General features: G+C 40.5%; 1 protein-coding gene across 2 annotated transcripts in view; it reads left to right on the top strand.

The window, feature by feature from the left end:
- Positions 1 to 12,135, top strand: part of SLC4A4 (solute carrier family 4 member 4) — a 345,490-nt gene that overhangs the window by 54,712 nt on the left and 278,643 nt on the right. The window lies entirely within an intron of this gene.

Raw genomic sequence — 12,135 nt, forward strand, 5'->3', positions numbered from 1 at the left:
TGAGCTTTAAGGGTCTGGGGAAGTATGTATTCATATACGTGTGTCTTTGTAGATAAGAGCATTCATTCATTTCATGTAGCTTGTATTTTTGAAGTTAAAAACCAAAGCATTTCTATGGAGTTTCATTAATCTCCCCATTTTGCTTCAACACAGAAAGGAATTTCAAGAACTTCATTGGACCACCAAAATCTGAGTCAGTGTAGTCCTGCATGGTCTTTTTTTTTTTTTTAAAGGAGAGGTGGTCTTCCTTTGAATCAGGTGTGTCTTCGTGAAAAATAAATATTTTTGCCAGATAATATGAACCACCTTCCAATTCAAGGAAGCTTCTAGATTTATATAAATGTATTTGGTTGAATCTTCTACTATTCTTTCTTATAGCTTGCAGGGTAGAGAAACAGATGTTCTAGAAGGAGAATGATACTATTTTTGCCACAAAAATGGGTCTAAGCTGAGGATGTAAAGAATGGTAATCATGGACGAGTCTCAGCTAGGAAAAGATGGACAAGCATTTTTTACTTAAAAGGTCTCTTTGGCTAATGTTCTTCAGTGCCTGTTAAAAACCAAACAACAGTTACATTTTAGCTCATGTTATGATGCTTTCAGTGTCTGCTCTTCTCTTATCTCTTGACTTATCAATAATGTGGAATCATGCTATTTACTTCATAGTGAGAAAGCAGGGCTAAATTAATATTTATCAAAGTAATTATGTGAAGGCATCACAAATATGCAAGGTGTTACTAATACTTACAATGAGATTTAAAAAATAATCAGTACTCATAAAATTAAATGAAACTTGCAGGTGAACCATGTCATAAAATGTGCCTGTTAGAAACACCCCATGCCCTGGCTGGTTTGGCTTAGCGGTTAGAACGTCGGTCTGCAGACCAAAGAATTGCGGGTTTGATTCCAGCCAAGGGCATGTACCTCTGTTGAGGTTCGTCCCTGGCCCTGGTCAGGGTCGTGTGGGAGGTGACCAGTTCATGTCTCTCTCTCTCTCTTTCCCCCTCCCTCCTTCCCTTCCTTCCTCCTCTCCACTCTAAAGATAAATGGAAGAACCATCTTCAGGTGAGGACTAAAAACATAAAATAAAAATAAATCACCTCAGAGACAATTTAATTGTATTTTAAAACTCTAGTTTGATTGGTGTCATTTGCTAAACATTTAACTCATATCAAACACGTGGACCAGAGGGATGGTGGGGTTAGGAATGAGAGAGTGGTGTTATGTGTCTGGAATGATACTCCAGTGAGACTGGTCCTGGGCAAGTGATGCTCTTGTGCCTCCTGGAGTAGTTAGAAAAGTGTGACCATTGTGTTTTTTCTCATGTTTCCTTAGTTTCTTCTGACTATGTGGTGCTGGAGAATTGGCTCCCCCCTTCCACCTTTCAACTTCCTGCATTTATGCTCTTGAGACTAATAAGAATTTGATACCTAAGTTTCTTAGGGAAAAGGAAACTACAGTATTTTTTTTCATATTGTTTCATGGGTTCCTTGCACTTTTACAACATGACTGTGGGAAAATGTCAAGTTAGTAAAAGCAAAATAGGAAAACTTTTGTCTTAAGGTTCATTCGTATAACCCCTAATGTTAAGTCTCCATTGTGATGACTTTGTCACTGTCCCAGGGTCAAAGAGGAGACAAGAATCTTAAAGTTACAGCATATGGATGTAAGAAGTGTTGTAGGAATGAGCAAATATTATCTAGTTTCAGGACAATTAAAGTAGAAAAATTAGTGAGGAAACTTGGGAATGAGATGTGTGTGTGAGTGTGTTTTCCTTGAGAATAATGTTCTAGCTAAGTTCACAGTGGAGGTAGATCACTTTCTTGAGTTTATAAGGTCTGGGATTGACAGCACCCTCCTGCAGTTGGATTGTACATGGGTCCCTTAAGGGTTTGACTAATAAGTTAATTTTCTGAAGTATTTCCCTTGATTTTCAGGTACAAAATTAAGCCAATTTAATGAATCGCCCACAAATCGGTAGCCAGGTTCTTTAAGGAGAAACAAAAACAACAAAAAAGTGGTAGAAACATCTGTAAAATTGTTTGGCTTTTTGGTGATTAAACTTGCCATATGCATTTTCCTGTTCTAAGACTTATGTTTTGTTTTGTTTTTTAATTCCTTACCCGAGGATACTTTTCCATTTATCATCAGATAGAGTGGGGGGAGGGAGAGAGAGAGATATAGAGAAAAACATTGATTTGATAGAGCTACATCCACTGGTTGCCTCCTGCATGACCCGAACAGGGTCGGGGATGAATCACAACCAAGGTAGGTGCCCTCGGCTGGAATTGAACCCGTGACTCATTGGTCCGCGGGCCGATACTCTAACTGCTGAGCCAAACTGGCCAGGGCCCAGACTTTTATTTATTATTATTATTATTGTTATTTATTTATTTTTTTTGTGGTATGTGCCCCTAGCAGGAACAGGACTCGGGACTCTCTGGTCTGCAGGTTGACGCTCAACCGCTGAGCCAAACTGGCCAGGGCTAAGACTTCTATTTAAAAAAAATCCTCACCTGAGTATGTTTATTGATTTTTAAAGGGGGTGGAGGGAGGGAAACATCGATTAGTTGTCACAGGTTGTCTCTGGTATGGTCCCTACTGCACGCTGGGGGATGGAACCTATAGCCTGGGTATGTGCTACTTGGGAATTGAACTGAACCCTTTGGTGCACAGGATGACACTCCAAACAGTGCTCCAACTAACTGAGCTACCCAGCCAGGGCTAAGACTTCTATTTTAATGATTATCTTTCACGTTGGTTGGAACCTGAGTTGATATATTTCCTCGAAGGCATGTTTAGCTAGCTGCCTGTGGTTGAATTCTGAGGCCCTATGGGATGGTTGTTTATTGTATCATTATTTTGTGGAGAACACCCAACAGTACAGTCTCTCCTCTACAGTACACATCTTGGAACTACAATAGGAACTATTAATTTCTAACTCAGTGCCTGCCCAGTGGACCCTCCCATTTTCTCACCTGGCTTCATTTGGTAGGGATGGGAACACTCACGTGTTATAGTGACTCCAGGCGAATGTGTGAAGAAGTTGCAATGGACATGGTTGGATGACTTATCCATGGTTCCAGTGGTTGAGAATGAAGAAAAAGATAACTTGACTGTCAAGACTGGTAATGAGGATTCATTCATATTTTGAATGGGAATGTATTCTTCAAGGACATAGGCCTGTCTCATGTTTTTAATTGCACCAAGAAGGGTGTCTTTGAAGGAAAGCAGACTGTTATCTCTGTTCTGAAGCAGTTGAGTTCTGGTCCATTTGTGGCAGAAGTAAGTGCTCCAGTTCTTTCTTTTTCTTTTTTTTTTAATTGATGTTTTTTGGAGGGAGAGGGAGAGAGAAACATCAATGAGAGAGAAGCATCAATATCGATCAGCTGCCTCCTACACGTTCCCTACTGGGGGGCGAGCCTGCAACGCAACCCGGGCATGCACGCTGACTGGTGCATAGGTCGGTGCTCAACTACTGAGCCACACTGGCCGGGGAGTGCTCCTGTTTTAAGGATGAGAAATTCAAAGGTTAAAGGAGCTGGAACACCTTACGTTTCTATTATCAAACACATTTTTGAAATGCAAGCAGCCATTTCTTTTGCTTCTAGGATAAATATGGTTGAAGCATATTGCAGCACACTTGGAAGAAGTAAGCTTAACATAAAACTTTGTCTTTTAAAGTCATTTGCACAAGTAAGATGTACTCCCATTAAGTGATTATTAGGGTGATAAAGGTTCAGTAGCTCTAGTTACTTTGAAATATTCATGCTTTTAAAATTCTTCCTAGACCTTCAAACTTGGGGGAGTGGATTTAGCTCAGCCTGAGCAGGAGGAGCCTGCTGCTCTCTCATAGTTCCATCTAATGCTGTCATCTGAGCAGGGGAGGGAGGCTGAGCCTGCAGCCACACCCTCAGTTCACCTGGTTCAACTTTACTCTTAGTGGGTGGCATGACATTTAATCCATGATCTGAAAACTCAGTAGAATACCATCAACTGCAACACTCACTTAGAACAGAGTGAGTCAGAGGAGGAGTCATCTTCTGTTTAAATAATGAATTCATTTATGTGGGATTTATTTAAAGACCTAAACCTCCTTTTCACATAATTTGCCTTGTGCATTTGTGTTAGTGGTGTAAAGATATACTCTTTAAAAAGGTGCTGAGTGTCCATTTTTAATCTTAAGAGAAGCTTTATTTTTGCTTATTGTTAAAGTGAAATAAGTCAGACAGAAAAAGTGAAGAACCATATGATTTCACGCATAAGTGGGATATAAAACTGAAAGAAAGAAATGAATAAACAAGACAAACAAACAAACCAAAGCTCATCGGCACAGACAATAGTACTGTGGTTACCAGAGGGGCCGGGAAGTGGGGGAATAATCAAGGGTGAAGGGTGTCAAGTACGTGGTGACGGAAGATGATTTGACTTTGGGTGGCGGGCAAATGCAATGTGAAGAACATATATCAAAGAATTGTACACTGAAAACCTATATAGTCTTCTTAACCAATATCACCCCAGTACATTTAATAAAAGAAATAATACAAAAAGATAAAGAGAAGCTTTAAAAATCTGTTCTTTCGTTGATGATGTTATACTGTGTATGGTTTTTTTTGGCACAGATGGTTACTATGGATAAACTCATTTAAACATTTAACATTTAAGATATCATATTTGTTTCTGTACCAAAAGGCTCCATCTCCAGCCCAGGTATTTTCACAGAACTGGCCCGTAGATGACAAATTGGTGTTACTGAATGCCCTAGAAATGCCGACTGTGAGAGCAGCACTTGATTTTCACTTCAAACACACACGGATTGGGGAACTGCCAAATGTTGTGGGGTGAACCCAAGTTGAGATAGGAAGAAAGAGCCCCAGGTAGCTATTTCCAAACAGAAGGATATCTTATACATGTTTTATCCTTTAAAAAGTCAGCCAGGATTTTGGATCTGTATGATGTAAACAGATTACTTAATAATCTCATATTTCGCAATAGGGGAAAAGAGCAAACTCCACCTTATCCTTTGAGATAAGGCCTTGGCTCTGCAGGGCTAGGTAACTCCCCAGCAAGCTTGGCAACCCAGACGTTATGAGGAGGGGCCTTTTCTTAACATCAAGTCTAAGCAGCCACTCAGGAAGCATAAAGTACAGCGAGACAATATTGGCTGAAATGTGTCTCCATTTCTGAAGTCTGATCTGTGCTGTCAAAGCTATTCTGATATATTATATTATGGTGGCTTTTCTCTTCCCTTCGAAACTAAGGCCAAAAGGAAGTGAGCTCTTATCTCTCCAAATGGAAGAATAATTATGCAGATTCCCATCTACTGATGGACATTAAGAGAATATTGTTGAAAATGCATGGAATTTTACTGGAGACTTGTTTTTAGGGAAATAAAAGTAAAAAAAAAAAAGGACACTGTCTGGAGCAGAATAAATATTTACCAAATATTTGTTAAAAAAAGAGTGAATACCTGAATATACAACATAAATTAAATAAAGTACATCTAGAACTACTTTATATAACACTCTAAAATCTTTAAATTTTTAGTTACAAATTTGGTTCTCAGCAATCTTAGTCAAATGAGATGATATAGTTTCTAGTGATCCTATCCCTTCTGCTATTCCTGTTTGTTTTTGCAAAGATGATTGACATTTATATCATTTATATATTTATATTGATAAGAAAAAGAAGCCTCTAAAACACTTCTGCCTTATTTTTTCCCCTTCTTTATCGATTGAGAAGAGAGACAAAATGATAAAATGGTAACTTTTGTCTTTTTTGGAAGTCAGGATCTCGACATTTTACAGACATGAAATCATAATGACTTAAACCTATTTTTCACTAGAGGATATTAAGATGATGTGTTTATGTGTGTTGGAGGGAATAGTATTCTAAAGAAAAAGCGGGGCCCGGTTGACATTTGTTAATCATTACAATGGTAAAAAATGGAATTGCTGAGGAGAATGAAAACCTATTGGATGGGAAGGGAGGGGCCGAGTTGGTTTGGGGCTATTCTGAGCGCTGGATATAAGTGTCCGGTTGCATTTTGTTGACCTCTTCTCTGCTGTTCACTCTGATTTCTCAGAAACAGTGTGTGCGGAGGTAACACTTGGGCAGATATTGCTGAAGGAAAAGCCTGCTTAAAAGAAACAATGTCCCCACATATTGGAGAGCTTTAAAGAGATGTGGTGAGCTATTTAAGGGTTGATACTTGAGTTTGGGTTTCCCAGAGCAGACTGAGCCCATACACTCCGGCTGCTTTCTCCGGATGGCCTCAGCTGTAAGGCCGCCAGAGGTCCCAAGGCAGGCATCACTGAGCTTGGGAGCTGTGTCAGTGAGATTCAATACTGTATGTGCAGATGTCTTAAGGTTCAAGGAGATCTGATAATAATGCCATGGTTTTATGAAACTGGAATCAGACATCCCTTGCCAGAGTTTTCCGAGTGTAGAGAACTCCCTGGTAGGGTAGTGTGAGCTAAGGCCCTCTTGAACCTACTTTTCTGTCCTATGTATCTAGATTCTTTTATGGCAATAAGCCACAGGAAACTGAATTTGGTACTGGAGTTGTGTTTATCGAGGATCCAGAAATTCTGAAATGATACACTTGCGGCAATTTTGTCTATAGATTTCTTTGTCTCAAGTTTCATTTTAGAAGCTTTGTATCTGGTCATATTTTTGAGACATAATTGTCTGATTTTGGGGGGTAGGGGGAGACTCGATCATTTGCTTTATTCGTGTGTTGTTAAAGCAGAGTGGCTAAGCATCGGTTTGGGAATAAAAGTTTAAAACTTTATTGCTAGGCCATTTCAGAAGTGAAGGACAAAGCTTACAGTGTGGAGTCTAGATTTCTTGCTGTGTAAAAGGGGATAGTGGAACATGCCATTCACCATAGGACCGTTGGGGTCATTACCAGGAACAATGTTGCTGCTGTACCTGGCATTAGGAATAGGAGTACTTTCTATTCCACCACTCCCTGGTCTTTTTCTTTCTGATTATAACAGCCTCACCAATAATTTTTATTTTCCCCAATAATTAGTATCATTCCAAAAATTTTAACTGGCCTAAATGATTTTTATTTGCCTAATTCATTTTTTTTTTAAATCAACATCTAACCTCTGCCTTCTTAACCATGCTTACCTAATGCTTCTTATATTAGAAAAGGCAAGTTAGAATGGTCAAAGGGAAGGTTCCCAGGGCCTGCTGTCTATTGCTCTTTGAGCTCATTCTGATTCCTTTTAACCTCTGGGTGTGAGATATTTTCATGGTTAGATGGCTCTGATTTGCCTCCTTTCCAATAAGAGGCATATTAACTCTAACACAGGATCAAATACAAATGCATGCATATTGCCTAATAAAGCATGCAAATTTTCTGCTCCCGGAGAACAGAATCAAGTGTATCATATTTTTCCACCAGTGAAGAGGATTCGAAGCTCTATTAAATGTGTGTATGATGCATAGCAACATATTTTATAAGATGCAAAAGCTATTACGTAATTTAGGTGCCAATTAAATGAGAGTGTGTAATAGTATAGAAATAATACTATGTATTTGGGCCTGAGCAAAATATTTCCCCATTTTTATTATGACAGGATTCAGAATCACTGAAGGAATTGAGAATTGAACTTACGAGAGAACGTAGAATAAGAAAAGAATAAAGCTGCATAGAGCTCTGTTGAGTCTCTCTTGTTGCTGTTGTGAGCTTGCTGGTGGGATTTTGTTTTGTTATGTTTTATTTTACTTTTTGGGCCGATTTTATTTAGAGGGCTGAGGTAGAGCCTGTCGTGAATGGAGTTCACAGAAAAGTTTCAAACACTGTATCCTTGAAGCTGCTGATTGCTAGGTGGGTGACTGCTAAGGCAGGGAGCGTGGTGAGTGACATCCATTGAACCAGCAGCACATCTGAGTGGCTTAAATAACCCCCTTCTCTAAATAGCTGCAAAAGCTTTTCGATCTAGTTCATTGTTTTTACTTTTCGAGAGAGTTAGAATTAGAAGGCAGCTATCCAAAGTGCTTCATCTAATGTGTTTACCTTTCTTATACTCTGTTGCCTTTGAAAGGAGACCAGACTCTTCTTAAACATCTCGAGACATTATTTTGCTGACTCTTCATGGTGGAACGCTTAATAACTTTTACCAGGCCCAAACTTCTGGAAGTAAAAATAGATTTTGAATTTTAGTAATATTGGCCAACATATCAGCTTTAGAGGGTCAGAACTGCAAATTTATAGATTGGTTAAATCACTACCCCACCCCAGCTGATTATTAAATCTTCAACAATAATTCTATCCCTACTGAAGAGAAAAGGAAATGCCTTGGATGTAGAGCAGGGATTTTCAGTGTGTGTGCCACAAGAATTTTTAAAGCATGCAATACCTTAGATTCCCTTAGATTGTCAAATAAAAAAAAAAAATGACAACAGCCAACACAACAGTAGCCGTCTGAAACACATTTACACCTGTTTTTTGGTCAGTGACAAAAAATATATTTATTGGAGTGTCGCAGAATTTTAGTAGTGTGTGTGCCACGGAATGAAAAAGGTTGAAAGTCACTGATGAAGAATGAACGCTCTTCCTTGGATCCAGTGGACACACATATTTGGCAAATTAAATCAGAATCTGATTGTTCAGGTACTTTTATACAGTCCTTGTTGTGAGTTAGAGCGTGTCGTGAGAACCAGAAGCCTCGGGACCTATTTCTGTTCCTGGCTCTGCTCTCTCTTTCTGGCTGACACAAGGCCGGTCAGGCTTGTGTGGTTACATTTCTTTCATGTAAAGTGCAGCTAACTGTCTCCTTACCCACCTAACAGCGATGCTCTGTACCTGAACAATATGTTGATATTTGCAGTAAGCTGTAGAAAAATTACTTAATTTCTGAATCTTGGTTTTTGGTGTAAAGAAATAGTATTTGCACCTCCCTAGTTCCTAGTTCTGCTAGAAGTAAACTAATTTGAAATCCCTAGGATGAAACCTATACATTTAAGACATTATCTCCCTTGGATATAGTTCCTTCAGGTAATTTATGTTTAATGCTTTCTCGACCATGGTCACTGTGACTGCAGAATGCTTTCAGACTAAAGATATCTGGTACCCAACAAATTGGTTATTAGTATTTATGTTAACGGTTATTAACTTTAACTGATGGACAGTGCGTGTTTTTCCTTTAAACCTGTGAAAGGGGTAAGAACAATTGCAGATATAAGCTCTAATAGGTTGCTTTTCTAGGTTCATGGATCACTGAATGTGATAGCATAGTCTAGTTGGGCCCACAGTTGATGTTCAGTCAAATCAACCACTCATTATTTGAGGACACAGATTGGTTGAGATGATCATTTAGAGAGTGTGTCATATACATGGGTGAGTTTCCGTGGGAGGCCAAGATATGTCTCTTCCATAGTGTGATGTTCAGTTGAGGCCTAAAGAATGAAGAGGAATGAAAAGGTCAAGAGTAAGGGAAGCCTCAGAGGCAGGCAGTGTACAGGCCCAGAGGTGAGAAAGAAGTAGGCCTCTCTGAGAAGTGGAAACAGGTCTGTGTGGCTGGACCTTGTGAATAGGGAGAGAGTGGTCTGAGGTGGTTGGAGGATAAAACGTTTGTTTTCCTCCCACCTTCAAAGTTCTTCTGGGTGGACTAATATTCAAATTAACAGGTAGATTAACAGGAGAAAACGTCCACAATTTATTATACAAATGCACATTTGAGGTGCTGTAAGAACGAGACCAGAAAGGCATTGGGCAGTTGAGGCCTATATGCCATTATGGACGAAGGAGAAAAGGGGGCAGGGGTCTGCTTTACATAGGGGAAATAGGCAACTTCCTGGCAGCAAGACAGAGCTGAATGTGTGGTAAGAAATGCCCTATTTGGCCCTGGCCAGTGTGGCCGGCTCAGTTGGTTGGACATCATCCCATGCACTAAAAGGCCGTGCCTTTGATTCCTGGTCAGGGGTCAGGGCACATGCTCTGGTTGTAGGCTCACTGGTGGAGGGCGTGCAGGAGGCAGCCAATCCATGTTTCTCTCTCTCTCTTCCCGTCTTCCTCTCTCTGAAAATCAATAAAAAATCTTAAAAAAAAAAAATTCCTGCTAGGCAGCCCAGAAACAATGGAATGCACAGTGGGGATCTCGCCAACAAGCCCTGTGTGGATCTTTCCTCTCTAACGCGAGGGTGAATATGTTCGCTAAGCTTCCCTTCCAGGAGCAGGCCTTTCCACCTGAACCTCTTTGGCAGGAAATGGGGAGGGTCATAGGTTCTTTCTGAGTCTTTTCTTTCTTAACAACTAGCTTAAAATCAATATCCCAAATGGCACGTTTTGAGGAGGCAGAACTTTGGTCCCCTTCAGGTGGATAGGACCCAGATAATTCATGGCCTTTATATTGTGCTAAAGATTTAGAATTTTGAGTGTGCACTGGGGAGCTACGGCAGAGGGTTTTAAGCAGGGAGATGACAAGACACAATTTGCATGTGAAAAAGATCCCTTTGGCTGATGGAGCGGGGTGGGAAGAGGACTGGACTGGGCTTTGTGGAGGCCGGTATTCAGAGACTGACAAGGAGCAGTCCTAGGAGTGGGAGGAAAACCAGGAAAGCAGGGGAGGGGTCCCTGAGGCCAAGATGAGGTCATTTTCAATGAGGAGCGAGTCAAGTACAGTGCCGCATGCTGCCTGGAGTCAGGTGGATGAGGATCGAAAAGTAGCCAGTGGAATTGACAGAAGGAAGGTGATTGGTGGCTTTTGTTAGCAGTTTGGGTGGCCTTGCTAGGAACGAGCCAAACCGGAACAGATTGGAGAGTGTCTAGAGAGAGCTATCATCATAAGTTGGGAAGAGATTTTGAGAAATGATAGAACACTTTTATCCTTTTCCTCTATGTGCTACATTACATTTAAATGCTTAGCATTGTTATAGAATTTTTAGGGCACCAAAGGATCTTAGAGAAAATGTAGCTCAATGTTGTCACCTTACAGATGGGTTGACGAGCCCCGGAGGGGCTCAAGCACTGTGTGTGGAGACAGTGGTAGTGATGAGAATACCAAGGACAGAGAGCCAGGTGTCCTGACTTTCCCAGGGCAGTGCTTATTCCAAGCAAGTGTGCTTGAGGTCTGTTCTCTGTGGAGCAGGAAAGAAATTTAGAAAGGGAGGTGGATGAGAGCTAGAAGCAGCACCTGGAAGAACCGGAAGTGGGGAGAAGTGAAGGAGAAGAAAAGGTGTTGGAATCAGAACGGCTATCATCAGTCAATTGACAAATGACAAGCGTTGGTGAGGATGTGGAGAAAAGGGAACCTTCATGCACTGTTGGTGGGAATGGTGCAGCCATTATGGGAAACAGAGTGGAGGTTCCTCAACAAATTAAAAATGGATCTGCCTTATGACCCAGCGATTCCACTTCTGTGGATTTATCTGAAGAAACCCTAAACACTAATTTGAAAGAATATTGCATCCCTGTGTTCATTGTAGCAATACTTAAAATAGTCAAGATATGGAAGCAACCGAAGTGCCCATCAGTATATGAGTGGATAAAAATGTAGCGGTACATCTATACAATGGAATATTACTTGGCCATAAAAGAATGGAATCTTATTACCATTTGTGACAACATGATGGATCTAGAGGGTATTATCCTCAGTGAAATAAGTCAGTCAGAGAAAGACAAATTACCATATGATTTCACTTATGTGTGTAATTCAAGAAATACAATGAATGAACAAACAAAATTGAAACAGACTCATGGACACAGAGAGAGAACTGGTGGTTGCCAGAAGGGAGGGGGTTGGGAGACTGGGTGAAAGGGGTTAAGAAGTACAAATTGGTAGCTACAGAATAGTCTTGGGGATGTAAGTAATGCATAGGGAATATAATCAATAATATTATGATAACTATATATGGCGTCAGCATGGGTACTGGAAATACCGAGGGGAACACTATATAAGGTGTATGATTGTCTAATCAGCAAGTTGTACACCTGGCACCAATACAAAATAAAATTGAAAGGAAAAAGAAACACCAGGAAAGGTGTTGGAAGAGCTGATGAGGCAGTGAGAAAGGAGACAGGAGCCTGGACTGCCTCATCATTTGAATGACTGCAGGTGATCAGTGGGAGGACAGAGGTCACAGCCAGAATGTCTTCGTATTGTGGGACAGTGTTTGCGACTG

This window comes from Molossus molossus, unplaced genomic scaffold (assembly GCF_014108415.1).
Source record: "Molossus molossus isolate mMolMol1 unplaced genomic scaffold, mMolMol1.p scaffold_m16_p_1, whole genome shotgun sequence".
Classification (NCBI taxonomy): domain Eukaryota; kingdom Metazoa; phylum Chordata; class Mammalia; order Chiroptera; family Molossidae; genus Molossus; species Molossus molossus.